Source organism: Panthera uncia (assembly GCF_023721935.1).
Source record: "Panthera uncia isolate 11264 chromosome C1 unlocalized genomic scaffold, Puncia_PCG_1.0 HiC_scaffold_3, whole genome shotgun sequence".
Taxonomy (NCBI): domain Eukaryota; kingdom Metazoa; phylum Chordata; class Mammalia; order Carnivora; family Felidae; genus Panthera; species Panthera uncia.
This window is the reverse complement of record NW_026057584.1, coordinates 81,635,431-81,651,689: the sequence shown is the minus strand read 5'-3', so window position 1 is coordinate 81,651,689 and position 16,259 is coordinate 81,635,431. Positions and strand designations below refer to the sequence as shown.

General features: G+C 38.8%; 1 long non-coding RNA gene across 1 annotated transcript in view; it reads right to left on the bottom strand.

Annotated features, from left to right (window-relative positions):
- The window catches only part of LOC125911641 (uncharacterized), a 79,157-nt gene that overhangs the window by 3,761 nt on the left and 59,137 nt on the right, over positions 1-16,259 (bottom strand). Inside the window, exon 5 of the long non-coding RNA XR_007454394.1 lies at positions 15,675-15,883. This is a non-coding gene — a long non-coding RNA (uncharacterized LOC125911641). The remainder of the gene's footprint in view (positions 1-15,674; positions 15,884-16,259) is intronic.

Sequence of the window (16,259 nt, the reverse complement as noted above, 5' to 3'; positions counted from 1 at the left end):
CATTAGCATCACATGAGATGAATCCAGATATGTAGAATCTCAGATCTCATGCCAAATCTACTAAATTCAATATTTGAAAAAGGTACCAGGTGATTCATATGCACATTAAAGTTTGAGAAGCACTTCTCTGGGAGTCTATATAGAAGACCTATACCTTCCCAAAAATAAATAAAAAAAAATAAAAAAAAAAAAAAAAAAAAAAACGTTGAAAAAAAGAAGACCTATACCTAATGACCATTCCTCATCCAGCACAAGCTTCCAGCAGCCATAGCTGAGTAGAAGGTGATTCCTGATAATTCTCTTTCAGATGCCTCCAGTGTGATTAAATCATGTTTACCTCCAGCACCTGTCTTATAAGATCTAGAATATCAAAAACCTGTATTACCCAGTTCCAGAAAGATTCTCTTGCTGCTCAGTGATGCTTGAAATTCCTTTAACAGAGGAGAAGAACCTTTCATTTCCAAACCACAAATAAAAAGCCTAAAGTACAAATACCCAGAAAAGGTTAAATATGGACAGAAACTTAATCATCCTAAGGTGAAATTCAAAAACATGAATAAATGGCTGATAGTAGATTTCTGCAGGTTTTGCTAGGGAAGGGGGGGTTGAGAGAGAAGAAAGATACTCAATTCTTATAGGTTGTATATTCGGGAGATAACATGACAGAATGAGAGAAATGTAGGAAAACAGAATTTAAGGCATGATACTTTTTGTAGGGCAAACACTACTTTGAATTGAAATAAAAACTGTTCACATAAATTTATGAAGATTTTTTAAAGTCCATCTTTATCATCAGAGTACTTTTTTCCCACAGTTTTGGTAATCCAAGTATTATCCAGGAAACAAAATAAACACAGCACAGTGTGCTACAATCTTAACATCAGCAATCCTATCTGTAGGCAGCAGATTCAACAAAAGGAAGAGATAGCCCCAGGAGGCCATGTTGAAGAGGAGTGCCCTAGTGGGTTTGCCATTTGGAGAAATCAGGACAAAGAATGCACACTTTTTCTGGGAACTCAACCTGCTACCAGCTGATAGTCATCTTAAGGGGCACTTTTCTATAAATCACTATAATTTAAAAACCAAATGCTTTGAAACTCCTTTTGCCAGATCAAATCAAACTGACTCTCAGTTGGTGGAAGGCCCAGATGTGAGTTTCATAACACACATCAATTACTATCTAATCCATCACTTGCAGATGCTGAATGTGCCTGGTGCCATTCCCAGAACTAGTGTCATGGAAACAAGCAACAGCATCAAGGTAGGAGTGGAATTAAAAAATGCTGCAGCCACTGTCTGCAAAGCACAAGTGGAGCATAAGTAAGTACAGGCTCAGTTTGGCCTTTCAATCTCAAGCCATATCATCTCTTGAGCTATTCAAAGCCCAAGTTGTAAGCAGTGATGCCATATGCAAAGAAAATGCCAATTTCTCTAACAGCAGTTTTATCATAGCTCCTTGGATACTTTCTCTGGTAATAGCCAATACTTTTCACGTAATGGTGTAGTCACTAACATGATCGTTGACCTAAATGATAGACACATGGGTTTCCTCCCACAAGAGAAATGTTGATTTATTTGTATCCTTCACATTATCATAAGTTGCTTTCAACAAAAAATAATGTTGCAAGTCTACACAATGTGAATGAGCTGGCATAAACATGAAATAGCATATAGGCCATTTGAACAACCAAACCATCTTCACAACTGAATTTCTATTTCCACAGAACGTGGTAGGGTTGTGTCAGCTATAACTTCATATTCTGTTTGACTTGGCTAATTCGACCAATGTTAATTACCCTAATGAGAGAGCATCATCATCATCACTATCACTAAAATTTATTTAGTGCTTACTTAGTATATGCTAGGTACTGCTCTGTATATTTTACATGGAAAATACTTTCTTCATCATAAAAATCTTATGTGGTAAAGTATTGTTATTATCCCTGTTTACAAATGAGGAAATTAAGGACAGTGTGGTCAAGGAACTTGTGCAAGATCCTATAATTAACTCTGTTGGATGCTTAACAAAGTACAGGTCCCATCCTTCCTCGTTGTATCTCCTACAGTTCCTTATTTTGACCACCTTCCCTCACCTCCTAGTTTCCCTGACCAGCTAAAATGTTATCAAGAGAAGAGCCAAACAAAAAACTCATAGAAACAGAAAGAATGGTAGTTGCCAGGAGCTGGAGGCAGGGAGAAATGGGGAGTTATTGTTTAATGGGTATGCAGTTTCAGTTTTACAAGATAAAAAGAGCTACTTACAGATAGTGGTGATGATTGCACAACGCTATAAAAATATTAAATATCTTTGAACTGAACACTTAAAATTGGCTAACATGGTAAATTTTATGTTCTGTGTCTTTTACCACACACACACAAAAAAATATCGAAGGAAAAGAAAAAAGAACAGAACCAGATGAATAGGTGAGATGCAGAGATACCACTGCGGAGACTTCTTTGCACCAATAGGTTAAGCTATTAAAAAGAATATCCACAGGTTTGGCATGGTATATGCCCAGGTCTGTGGCTTTGGAGAGAAAAAGTATGACTGGAAGCCTCAAACCTCCTTGAATACACTACATGGAAAGATGGCCCAGATAGCGAAATATGGAATTCACCCCAACAAGAGCATGATTTCACCAAGGATGCACTCCTCTTTTTCACGCACACTGGGCATCACTCAGGAGAGGTGTACCAGGCTGAAGACTTCATGGAAACTACAGATGATTACCTACAATGATAGATTTCTTTCTATGGAATAAGAACCATGAGCAGTACTCTATATACATTTAACATAAGCAAAAATTATACAAAGCAAATATAAAATTCATCTGACCTTGGACTACCAATAGTATATGGCCACTAGTACTCACTCTACAAATACTTTTTCTTCATCAACTCCACTCAGTAACAATTGGTGAAGACTCCGGGGCACTTGGGTGGCTCAGTCGGTTGAGCGTCCAACTTCAGCTAAGGTCATGATCTCAAGGTTTGTAGGTTTGAGCCCCACATCGGGCTCTGTGCTGACTGCTCAGAGTCTAGAGCCTGCTTCAGATTCTGTGTCTCCCTCTCTCTCTGCCCCTCCCTCACTCATGTTCTGTCTCTCAAAAAATAAACGTTTAAAAAAAATTTTTAATAAAAAAAAGTAATTGGTGAAAACTCAGCCAGGAAGGGATGAGAGAAATGTGTCTGCTCTAAAGTTCCCGTCTAGGTCTCACCTTACACTGTCCATCATATTCTGTGTGCTCCACACTGTCCTTGTCATGCCCGTGTCCTATGCTCTGGAGTGTCATTTCCTCATGCAAGTTCCATTATGGTTAATTCTAGATAATTTTTAGTCTTTCTTTTTACCTTGTATGGGACATAATTTAAGTGTGGCGTTTACAGCAATGGTATCTCTAAGAATGTTCTCTTCCTCCAGTATTTCCTTTTTTTAGAGTTCCAACTCAGAAAAGATGCCTCTTTCAGTGTGCCTCCATCCTACTATGCTCTCTGCATGTCCCTACTTCAGGGGACTCCCAGTCTTGCCCCTATGTTTGGCCACTCTGAGACTGTTGGAGAAACCTTTGTTTTGTTTTGCAGATCCTTTTGTTGAGAAAAATATTTTTCAGATTGGGCTTTAAACAGAGAATGACTTGCCCTCCCCTAGCTCTGTTTTGGGGGAAAATATGCTGTGTTTCCCTACCCACCTTTACATGTTATTTCTAAAACAATTAGACACTGTTATTGACTCTTCTAAGACAATTAACATATGATCTATCTCAGCTCAGAGGAGAGAATATTAATTTCTAAAGCTGCCTTAGGTGCCTGGAACAAGAACCAGTAAAATACAAGCTAAGAAATCACTTGTGATTCACATAAATGGTTCCCCAAAGAAGGAACCCAGCTTCAGTTAGCACTAACAGTAGCTTTTGCTGTATTCTCAGCCCCTGGGGCAATATTTAACATGCTGGGGTAATAAGCTTCTGTATGCTATTATCTGAAGAACTAAAAACATTAAAAAATCCCATAAAATTGGTAACTTTGACCAAGGAGGAAGGGAACTCAGATGCCAACATCTGACCTAAAAACATACTAAACAAACTCACTAGAAAAATAAGAGAGACTAACTTTTTATATTTGTTGAACTGCTAAAGAAAAGCTCATCTCTCAGCATCTATGTTTCCTTTTTAAATCTAATTAATACTTTGCATTAGAAGTCACTTTAAAATATCTTTGCTGGGGCGCCTGGGTGGCTTAGTCAGTTAAGCATCCGATTCTTCATTTCGGCTCAGATCTCACACTAGTGAAATCAAGCCCTGTGTCTGCGCCCAGCATGGAGCCTGCTTGAGATTCTCTCTCTCCCTTTCCCTCTTCCCCTGCACATGCTCGCTTGCTCTCAAAAAAAAAAAAAAAAAAAAAAAATATGTGTACACACACACACACACACACACACACATATATATATATACACACATATACATTTCTTTGGTTATGCAGTGAAACAGTGAAGCCACTGAAAAATCATACAAATAATGCAGTAGAAAAATCAAAACAATTTAAAAACCTAAATCAGTTAGGATGCAACTGGATACAAGAAAAAGCATTGTTTAACTCAAAAAGGGTAAAGTTAAAAATAAGAAAAGGGAGGGAAACTATTGGCTAACAAAATGGTACAGTCCAGAGAACCCTGAATCAGAAGCTCAAATGTATCCTCAGGACTCAACTTCTTTCTACCTCTTGGCAGACCTCTGAGTTGGCTTCGTTCTCAGGTAGACTCCATCCTCTCAGAGATTTGTAGTTCAGACTGACCTCAGCTCAGAGCTAGCAATCACTGAAGAGAGGGATTGTCTTTTCCCTCTAATCCTAACTAGTGTCTCAGAATTGAGTGTCATTGTCCAGACAATGGTCCAGGACTAGATTACATGCTCCTCCCTGAACAAACCATACACCAAGGGAGGATATATTAGATATAAGCCTCATCCTTGGAGTGAAGGAGGGAGGTTCTGGGGAGGGAGGTTCCCCAGAGTAAAATCAAAGTGCCTGCCATTACTAGAAAAAAAGGAAATGGTTGCCAGCCAGCTAAAGGCTACCCAATCCGGCACTCAAATTAATGAACTCCCCAACCTCAGCTTGTGAGATAACGACAAGAATTTTTAAAAAGGGAAATTAAGGGGCGCCTGGGTGGCGCAGTCGGTTAAGCGTCCGACTTCAGCCAGGTCACGATCTCGCAGTCCGTGAGTTCGAGCCCCGCGTCAGGCTCAGGGCTGATGGCTCGGAGCCTGGAGCCTGTTTCCGATTCTGTGTCTCCCTCTCTCTCTGCCCCTCCCCCGTTCATGCTCTGTCTCTCTCTGTCCCAAAAATAAATAAAAAACCGTTAAAAAAAAAAAATAAAAAATAAAAAAAAAATAAAAATAAAAAGGGAAATTAAGTCTAGTGATACAATGTCACAATACTAGCTTGGGAGTAATCAACAAACACAGACCTACATAAGTAAATATATTAGGACCATAGCCCCTCCATTTCAACACCAAGAAACTATGTGGGTCAATCAGATGGAATTAAAATCTGAATCTATTCAGAAACAATTGTTAACTCAGTTCTCAAGCCACAAGAGTCCAAGTACATGACAATGCACCCTCACATCACAGAGGTCCTATTCCTCCTTACTTCCAATAGCACTTCGTTCTGACATTACACCATATGGTGCAGGCCAAGTGCTCTTGTATGCAAAGTGAGTTCAGAGTAAATGAGCTAAAAATGTCTTACATACATAATGGCTCTTGTTTCAACTTGGCTGTGACTACTAGATTGCTGCAAACAACGAAATAATAGTGCTGCTAATGAGGAGATTTGTTCATAAGTTACTACACTGTCAACTCTAATGTTCGACCGTAATGGTTATTATTTATTGATATGTTATGCATATAACAAAGCAATGGCTGAGGCCAAAAGCAGCACCCAAGCCTATTAGATTGTGAATAATCTCCTAAAGATAATTATTTCTTAAAAATCTGCCCAAAGTCTCTGTATCTGAGACATCTTAATTGAAAAGACAGAGGCCTAGACTTATAGTCAGGGTTTCTTCTGTAAGAGACTAGAGTGACAACTCCCAGCACTGATGAGGGTGCAGACAAGCAGGCACTTCCAGACATCATAGTGGAAAAGTGTTTGACCCAGCCTTTTGGAGAGGAATCTGACACGATATATTAAAAATTTAAAAGCACATATCCTTTGACTCAGCAAATTTACTTCTGGGAATCAACCCTGTAAAAATTAAAGTACCAGCACATGAGGACATACATACTAGGATGTTTTTTGCAGTTGTGTTCGTGATGGCCAAAACTTGCAACCACCTTCACGTCCACAAGAATGGAATGGTTGAACAGACCACGATGCATCCATATGGGACAGGTTATTATGCAGCTACTCAAAGAACAAGTCAGATTTACATCTTAGCTTGGAGAGAGGTATATGATATAGTATTAAGTGAGAAGAGCAAGTTACAGAGAAGTTAGATAGATGACAGATACATACATATATACAGGACTGTGAGGTATATATAGTATGATCACATCTTTGTGCAAAAGAGTAGAATAGTAGGGTTTGGATTCAGGCTTTGCAATTTGAGTTATCTTTGAATCTCACTTTCTTCATCTGCAAAATAAAGGAAATCTTTTTGCGAAGATCAAATGAGATGATGAAAATGATGGGTGAACTGTAAATAGCAATCAAATGTCACGTAATAATATTATAAGATAGCCTCATATGAGTCTGAAATTAGCATCCACAATGTGCTCCAAGGGTAGTACCACCTGGCAGAGTTGTATTTAGCTCTATCTACACCAACATCAGCCACCTCTTCTGGCCTCCAATTGTGTGTAACCAGATTCACAGAGAGTAAAAGAAATGGTGAGCTATAGCTAACACTATTACTGCAGGTTACCCACACAGTGCCAGAAAAAGAACTCCAATGTGTTCCCAAAAGGAGCCACACATCCCATTCAGTACTTTGAGCCTTAATAAGATCATGTTCATTTACATGGCTACTTAAGTAGACAACCACAGAAGCTAACCGCCCTGTAGAAATATGGTTATATATAAGAAGTGTTTTCACTCTTGAAAATGAACATATTCTCTCTTCATATATGCTTTATAAATAGTTTTAATCATACGGTAGATACAGTTTTATGCCTGTCTCTGGGGCCAATTGGCTCTACTTCTTTCTAGCTGTGTAACCTTGGAAAATTACATAACCTTCCTTAGTTCTTTCATTTGCAAAATGAGGGTGATAATAATACCCACCATTTAAGATTGTTGTGATAATCAAGTGAGTTAAAACATTTAAAAGACTTAAAACAGAGATAATACCTAATAGATGCTAAGTAAATGTTAGTTATTATTATTTTAATCTTTCCATGTAACATAAGTTTATATACTTTTTTCCATATTCCTCATACAGCCTGCATTGCCATCATTTTATTAATGTTATTTGAACATAAATAGCATGCTTTATCAAATGGGTATTGTTGTAATTTCCAATGTTTTTCCTATGTCACTATTGTAAATATGTTAATCAATATCTTTGCACATTGACTTTTTCCAATTTGGATTATTCCTATAAAAACAGGCCCCCAGAAAGACTTTAGAGAAAGAAAGAGTACAACAATCTTTGGGTATTTTGATATACCTTGAAAGTAGGGCTTTAGATTAGAAATATATATTTATATTTATATAAATAATTTATATTTATAAATATTTATATTTATAAATATTCTTTCTGAGGCCCCTTAAGAACTTGACATGATCTTTTTCATGCAGCCATTCAACACCTGCTGATATTTTTATCAAGATTCATTTAAGAAAGGTCATTATAAGAAATTACCATACTAAAATTTATCTACAAAATTATTTAAGTTTCAGATTTTTAAAACATAGCTTCCTGAATATAATCACATCATATTAGAGTTTTGCTGTTTAAAAGAAAAAAATGGAAAGCCCACTTACTCAATGATATTTTTAGCACACAAAATTCCCCTTATGAATCATACACTCACAACCCATGCACCCCTAAACATTTAGCTCCTTCTGACTCATTCTGAAACACTTCAACAACTTCTCCGTTGAAATTCAAAGTGTCCCAATACTGTAAGATCCCCTGTTCCTCTAATTAATTAGTTCCCTTTCCCACTGGCAAAATGCAAGAGTAATAATCTATTTACAGATTGTGGAATGAAGCACACAACCGGAATCTTCCACCGCCCGCTAGCCTAAACGTTCCTATCTTCCAGGAGGACCTCTCTCTAACCTAATACTGGACTTTCATTCTCCTCCTTCCCAGCCACCCCACGACTACTGCCCATAGGTAACATCTTATCCTTCAAAATCCTGGCTGTTTCCTAAACCCTGTTTCCATTTTCAGACTCTGTGGTTTCTGTGCCCTCTCTGCACAGTTTGCTTAAGGAGGCACACTGACTTCACTAATCGTGTGGATTGATTCAGTCCTCCAAAGCACAGTTAGTTGCCCTGTAACAATCTGTTTAGTTTGCTCCTCTACCAACACACCAAGTGCTCCATCTTGTGTAGGGGGTTACTCCACACAGAGAACTCCCATCATGTAAGAGAATAACTGAATCCATAACATTTACTTTCACTGACCCCTTTCCCTCATTGCTGATCATTACTGTGCCCAAAAAATAAACATGAAACTCATTCCTCAGGTATTTTTCTGTTCTGTTGCTACAAATCACACTGGGCTGCTGGGCTGGCAAACTTTCAAGGTCCTTTGCCACCAATTATTGAATTAATTAATTTTCCAGCAAGCTTGCTCTTTGTTCTGTATAGCACATAAGTGGCACTCAGGGATGGCAAGTTTATACTAAGAAAGCAAGACAAGTGCTAATTTAAGTCACAATGAGAAGCACTTAAAATCTCCACACCTTCCAAGTAGACTCTTACTGACCATTATCTACCTCTGAGGCAGGACCAAGTGAGTGACTTCACAGACATGAAAATTTCATTTCAGTGGCCTTACATGAACCCAGACTAATTTGAAATTAAGGTCTTTCTTTGAAACCCCACTGGAAATTCTAGCAATATGGCTAGGGTGATGCTACTGGTTGGCAAAATGGCAAGTCATTTATCCTTCCTGCCCTTGTTTCCTCACACGTGAAATGAGGAACACTGACTCACTTCACAGGAAGGCTGCATGCATTTAATTAATTAACAACACACATCAAAAATACAAACTGCAGAACATCTTTGCTCAGCCCCTAAGCTCAGTAAACTTGCCAATTGTATTCAATTGTTTAGTTGATCTAACCTAGATCTTTCCTTAAGTTTGCTCTAGTCTGGCCCATAAACATGTTTTTGTCTACACTTACAGATACTTACAGACACATGTGTGGATTTTAATTTTCTATTTTAATGTTTTCTTTCCATTGCTGCAATTGTTGAGGTCTTATGTTTTCTTCATCAAATGCTCACTCAGTTCCCCATTCACTGCAGAAAACACTAGACACCCATGCCAAAAACTTACATGTCCGACTAGCATATATCTAGCCAAATGAGCCCACATCAAACTCAGTTTTACTTTCCTTACTCCAAAGTACCTTCTGTGACTAGACAAAAGATGATGGAAACTTCATCCTAGAACATCAAACGCTGCCAGGCACATTTCCATCTGTCCTACTGCAGATTGCCAAAAGCATTTTTTGCGTTTTTTTTTTTTTTCTATAAAGTCAATCAAGAATTCTCTCAGGCAGGAGTTATTTGAGGACTAGGAAATGTGGTGTTTCCTACCCTGACTGACCCCTTGGACTATGGAAGACATGCCTGACCAAAATAGAAGAAGGAAAAACAACTGGTACACAGACATGGCACTTTCAGAATCTGTTTACTTCCTTCCTTGAGCCATACACAACACCCAAAGACATTAAGCCTAAGTGATGAAGAATCATGTCCTTAAGGAGAGAGAACACAGACATGTTAGACCCTAAAGAGGTAAGGAGCTTCCCAGCTAGAGCCAGGAGCCAAGAAAGTTAGAAAGTGCATTGATGCCAAGGAGGAAAGGTCAAGGAGGACATGGGGTTCAATGGATCAGTAGCCAGTTATCTAAGTCAAAAAGTGAACTCTATGTTGACACTGGGGCAAGGGAAAGCGTTACTGATAAACAGGGACAGAGACAGAAAACATTTACATTCAACATACTTATCCTCTTCTTTAGAGAACACAAATTGTTAAAGGGAAAAGTTTTTGTAATTCCTCTCCTTGAAGTAACACCATGCTAATTCACTAACCTGTACCAAATGAACAGTCATCTTTTATTAACCAACTCTCGTAGGTCCTACTTTTCAACTTTCCCCAAAGATCCTCAAGACTATCAAATATCCCCAAGAGCAGATCGCATGCTTGTTTAGGCACTTCTTACTTCAGACTGCTCTATCAGTCTGTTGTCATGTTTCTCCTAAATAGCCATAGCACAACCATGCCTGGACATTGTAGTTTACAGATGCACAGAGATGTTAATGAGTCCCTGCTAAGAAATCATGGAATGTGGATCACCATTGTTAAGCACTGTTGAGAACATATATATATGGTTCTTCCTTACACTAACAAAATCTGATTTTTAATTAAAAAAATCCCTACTCCCACAAATACTATTGTACTGAATAAACGCATTACCAAAGCAATTTATGGTCAACTGGAAGTCAAGATAGTACTGAAAAAGCAGAACCCAGAGGTCCTGAATGAGCACCCTCCAACCACCAGTGGAGGAAATGAGGTCAGACCTAGCTGGGGAAAGTAACCAGTGCAGCTGCCTTCCTTTCTTACTTCCCATTCACTTCTTAACCTTCTGGCATCTGTCTTCCTTCTGCCATGTGCTTGTTATATGGAAGATGGTGGTTCCCAAATTTAGCGTGCCACAGAATTTCCTGGAAAGCCTGTTAGAGCACTGATTGCTGGGCCCCAACCCCACTGTGTCTGATTCAGTAGGTGTGGAATGAGGTCCAACAATCTGCATTTTCAAGTTCCCAGGTGAGGTTGCTGCCACTGCACTAGGGACCTCATTTTGAGACCCATAGCTCTGTGGAAGTTGCCATGGAATGTTCAGCAAGTATATTTTCTGACAGTGAGAATATTGACCCTCTCCCTACCTCTGAGAATTACTAAGAAGACCTAAAACTTGTAAATGAAATGAAACACTTGTGTGAGAACACTTCAGAAACTAAGCAGGTACAGCATTAGCAATCAACACCAGCTGAATCGCCTCTTTGTTGCATTTGATCCCAAGGAACGCTTTCTTCTTGAAGCTCTATTCTCTATTCCACTGTTCATTTTTGTCTTCTTCCCTCATTCTTCTTTCTCCTCTATGCCCTGCTTTCCTCTGTCCATACTTTCTGTCTACAAATTAATCTAATCTCACTGACTCAAAAATCACTCATAAGAGAACTACCCCCCAGACTCAGTTCCATATCTCTAACTTACCCTGTTCTGTTCACAACATCTCCAAGCTTAAAAATGTATGCCCTCACCCCTTCCTCACACTTCCTCCCAGATATCAACCATCTTAAATGCTTCCCCTTACAGCCTTTAATGTTATCCACCACATTGCTTCCCTTCCTCTGCAATCCCAGTACCACCAGGCTGTTGGCCTCTGTCCCACAGACCTCCCACCTGGCCTCTCCACCTCCACAGCCTTCCTGTTTCAGTCCTCCTAAATGCTCCTTCCTTGATAACCTGCTTAAAATATTGTTTTCATCAAGCCCCCCTGCTCTAAAATGCACTCTGGATTCTCATGGCCTAAATAATGAATTCCCAAAGCTAGTTCAGATGTAAGTGCCTTTGCAATCCACCCTCACCTTGAGCATAGGCCAGATAGATGCCTGTCAAGGCAGTGATAGCACAGACTCCTGCACTGAGTAAGCTTCCTTTCTGAGTCTCCAGTTGTATTAGGTATTTCCAATTTTAGTTGTACTATTTCCCTAATAAAGCCATGGCTTTAATCAATCAATCCTACTAATTTGTTTTTCTCCAAAATGCCATCTTAAATACCACAAATACACCTGTGCTAATGATGTTTCCACTTCTCTCTGCCCACACAAATTCTAATCACCCACTGAGGTCAAAGTCAATGCCTTCTTTTCTGCTGGTGTTCATACCTCTATATGCTCTCAAGCACTTTGTACTTGGAGTCTTCACCTTCTCCTCCTTCCTCTTCTTCCTCCTTCCTTCCCCCCTCTCTTTTACCTTCTCTTCCCTGAATCATCTCCATTACCATACAACATGCTTTAGAACCTCTTATCTGTAAAAATAAATAAAAGAAAAAAATCTCCATTGACCCACATGCACCTCATCTACCCACCATCTATCAATCAGACCATTTCCTTGCTGGCTTTTACAACTTCTCTACTTTTTCACTTTGTCTTCATTCCTTCTTCAACCCCATACAATCTAGCATCCAGCTCTGCTGAATTTGCTCTGTTCAATTTACTAAGAACCAGCTCTGTGCCAAAATCAATGAAAAGATCAGTCTTCTCATCTCACCAACCCCTTTGTAGCAGTCAATATGTCCTCCCTTCTTAATTTTTCTTCTCTTGGCTTCCAGCACTCCACACTGCCACTTTTTTTCTTACCCCATGAGTAACTCATTCCCAGTCTTCTGCCATGACTCTTCTATTCAGCCTCTAAATTTGGGAGCGCATGGGGTCTCAGGCCTAGGCTCTTCTTCTCTTACTATCCACAAACATTCCCTAATCTATTTCATCTACACACATGGCTTTAGATGCTATCTGTTTGCTGGGGACTCCTTATTTTCCCTCCAGGCTTAACATTCGCTTTAAGCCCCAGGCTCTGTCTTAGTATCCTAACTTGGATATCTAATATGCACATTACACTTATCTAAACAGAACTCTTAGTTCACCTCTCCCATCTCCTTCTTGTTTCTACTCTAATTCTCCCTCTCTTGGGAAACGATACTATTAATTAACTCAAACCAAAATTTTAGCCACCATTCTTACTATCTACCCACATTCAATTCATCTGCAAATACTGTGTGTTATACTAGCAAAATATATCTCGAATATGCCCAATTCTCCCCATCTCCACTGCTGCCACCCTAAACCAAGTCCCCAAAGTCACTTTTCTGAAATGTCTTAAGAGTCTTCTAAGTGGCCTTCCTACATCCATGCTCAGCCTTCTCCCAGAGAAGAGTGGTCTTTTTAACATATAAATGGCATCACTCTCTTGCATAAAATATTGCAACGAACTTCCATTTTTACCTCAACTAAAATTAAAAACTTCTCACTGCAGTCTACCACACTGGCTCTTGACTCTCTGATCTCAATTGGTACCACATTCACCTCCCTATAAACACCTTGTTTAAACCATACTGGTCTTCTATTGTCCACATAAGCCATCTTCTTTCTTGACCTCAGATGTTTTTGCTGTTTTCTCCTTCAGGAACACTCTCCACTGGGTTTTCTCATGTTGATTCTTCCTCATCCTTCAGATTTTAGCTACTAATATCACCTTTTCAGACAAGTATTTTTTGACTACCCTGTCTAAAACATTCCCTATTAAATAGGGATTCTCTATCTCACCAACAGTAAGAGTTATCATAATCAAAATCTAATTATGTTTTTACTTGTTCAGTTGTTTGTTATTAGCCTTCAGTTTCATCTCCTAGCCTCCGTGCAACTAGAATATAAGCCCTAAAAGAAGAAAAAACTTTGGGGCGCCTGAGTGGCTCATTCAGTTAAGCATCCGACTTCGGCTCAGGTCATGATCTCACAGTCTATGAGTTCGAGCCCCATGTCAGGCTCTGTGCTGACAGCTCAGAGCTTGGAGCCTGCTTCAGATTCTGTGTCTCCCTCTTTCTCTGCCCTCTCCCATTTGCACTCTGTCTCTCTCTCTCTCTCAAAAATAAATAAACATTAAGAAATTAAGAAAAAACAAAAGAAAAAAAAACTTTATATGTATTTTCCTATGATTTATTCTTAGCACCTGAGCATAATGCTTAGAATTCCTCAATAAATCTTCACTAAAAATTGTAAATGAACGGAATAGTCAGAATGGGCTACAGAAACACATAATTCCAGAATCTCAGTGGGCTAAAACCACAGCATTGTACACCTTACCAAGACTAGATCCTTTGGGGACCGTGACTGACAGAGGCTTTCTCTCAACACATGTGTCTATGAGGATCAGCACACCAATGCCACAAGGTGTGGTTAATAGTATGAGGCTTTTAAAGTTTAAAGCAAGAAGTGACACATATCATAGCCACAATGAAAAAAAGTATAGAGTTTCCTCAAAAAAATTAAAAATAGAATTATCATATGATCCAGTGATTTCACTACTAAGTATTTGCCCAAAGAATATGAAAACACTAATTCAAAAAATATGTGCACCTCCATGTTTATTGCAGCATTATTTAGAATAGCCAAACTATGGAAGCAGCCCAAGTATCTATAAAGAAGTGGTATACACACACACACACACACACACACACACACACACGTACACACAATAATGGAATATTACTCAGCCATGAAAAAAAGAATGCAATCTTGCCATTTGTAACAGCATAGATGGATCTAGAGGATATAATGCTAAATGAAATAAGTCAATCAGAGAAAGACAAATACCATATGATTCCACTCATGAGGAATTTAAGAAACAAATGAACAAAGCAAAAAGAGACAAAAAAGAGACTCTTAAATAGAGAGAACAAACTGATAGTTACTAGAGGGGAAGTGGGGGGGGTGTGTGGTGGGTGAAACAGGTGAAGGGGATTAAGAGTACGTGTATCATGATGAGCACTGGGTAATATATAGAATTGTCAAATTACTATATTGTACACTTGAAACTAATGTGACACTGTATGTTACCTGTACCAGAATTAAAATGAAAAGTACAAAAATTTTTTAAAAAAGAAGTGACACATATCAATCTTGCTTTTTTTGGCCAAAGCAAGTTACAACAGCCAGGCCTAACTTCAAAGAGGGTGGGAAAGTATAATTCTCCATGTGCCCAGAAAAAAGAAAGATGGAAATATTTGGTTAGCAGCACTTATGATTCCATACCCACCTTCTAACGAGGAAATTTCTTCTATCCAGAAAAAAGGTAATAAAAATATTTGGTAATGTGCATTTTTGACTTCCATATCTACCCTCTACTTAAAGCTTTCTTCCATCAACCTACAATAACATAACCTCTCTGAACACTTGTAGCAGTTATTTCTGTAATTCTCACTTGGTGTAACTGTTCAATCATCTGTCTCCCCATCTACACTGTAAATAAGGAGGGCAAGGACCCATATCTCTTTTCCTGTGAACCTAGTATTCTGAGGAACTGGCTTAGTGCCTTTCACATAGTAGATTCTGAGCAACATTTGTTGGAGGAATGTCTTGTGGCTTCTCATGTGTATGTGTTTTTAGCTACACCATTAGACTAAATATTCCTCTGCATATAGTACATAAAGACAGGAGTTTACATTTCATGTACCCTCCGGCTGATGCATCATGGAGATATTCTCCTATTGCCAAGAACACAGTATGTAATTATTGAACTAAACTAATTAATAGTGTTAGAACTGCTCACTGAGGTTCAGTATGCAAAATACCCCTATTAAAAAGATACTCCCAATGCCCCAGCACTATCATCTTTTGAACACAAACTCACAGAAGGTATACCTTGCCATCCCTGGCTTCTGGCAAAAGGTTCACAGCCAGTTGTCTTTGGTAGAGAAAAACCAGCAGAAGATTGCATGGGTCTTCTTGGTTCTGTTGGTGGTCAATCTGTGTCTGGAAGTGAAACTCCCTTTTCCACAGGATTTCATCACAGCAGTAACCACAGGACTCAAATTTTGGTCACTGATAGTGTCCCAGCTCAGCTGCATATCCTAACATGAAAATGAAACTTGTGTTCTACTCCTTTATGTTCCTTTTCCTTAAATTGTCAATTTCTAAAATGATGCTGAGGTTAAAATCTGTTCCTTCTTACATGGGCTCATCATGTGTAATAATGACAGATCTATCTCTAAGACCTTCATTAAGTGAGAGAGAGCAGTGATATCGCTGATATTTTTACATCAGAAAATATCCTTTGATTACCAGGTGGTTTCTATTTCTCCAGACAAGTTCAAAATACATATATTTCGACATCCGTGTCCAATACCATTGGACTTATAACCTTCTTCCTTAGGAAAATGCCATTTCAATTCTTAATTGAGTATCGTTAGTCTTCCAAATCACACAAGCCATTGTGGTGTAGCAGAA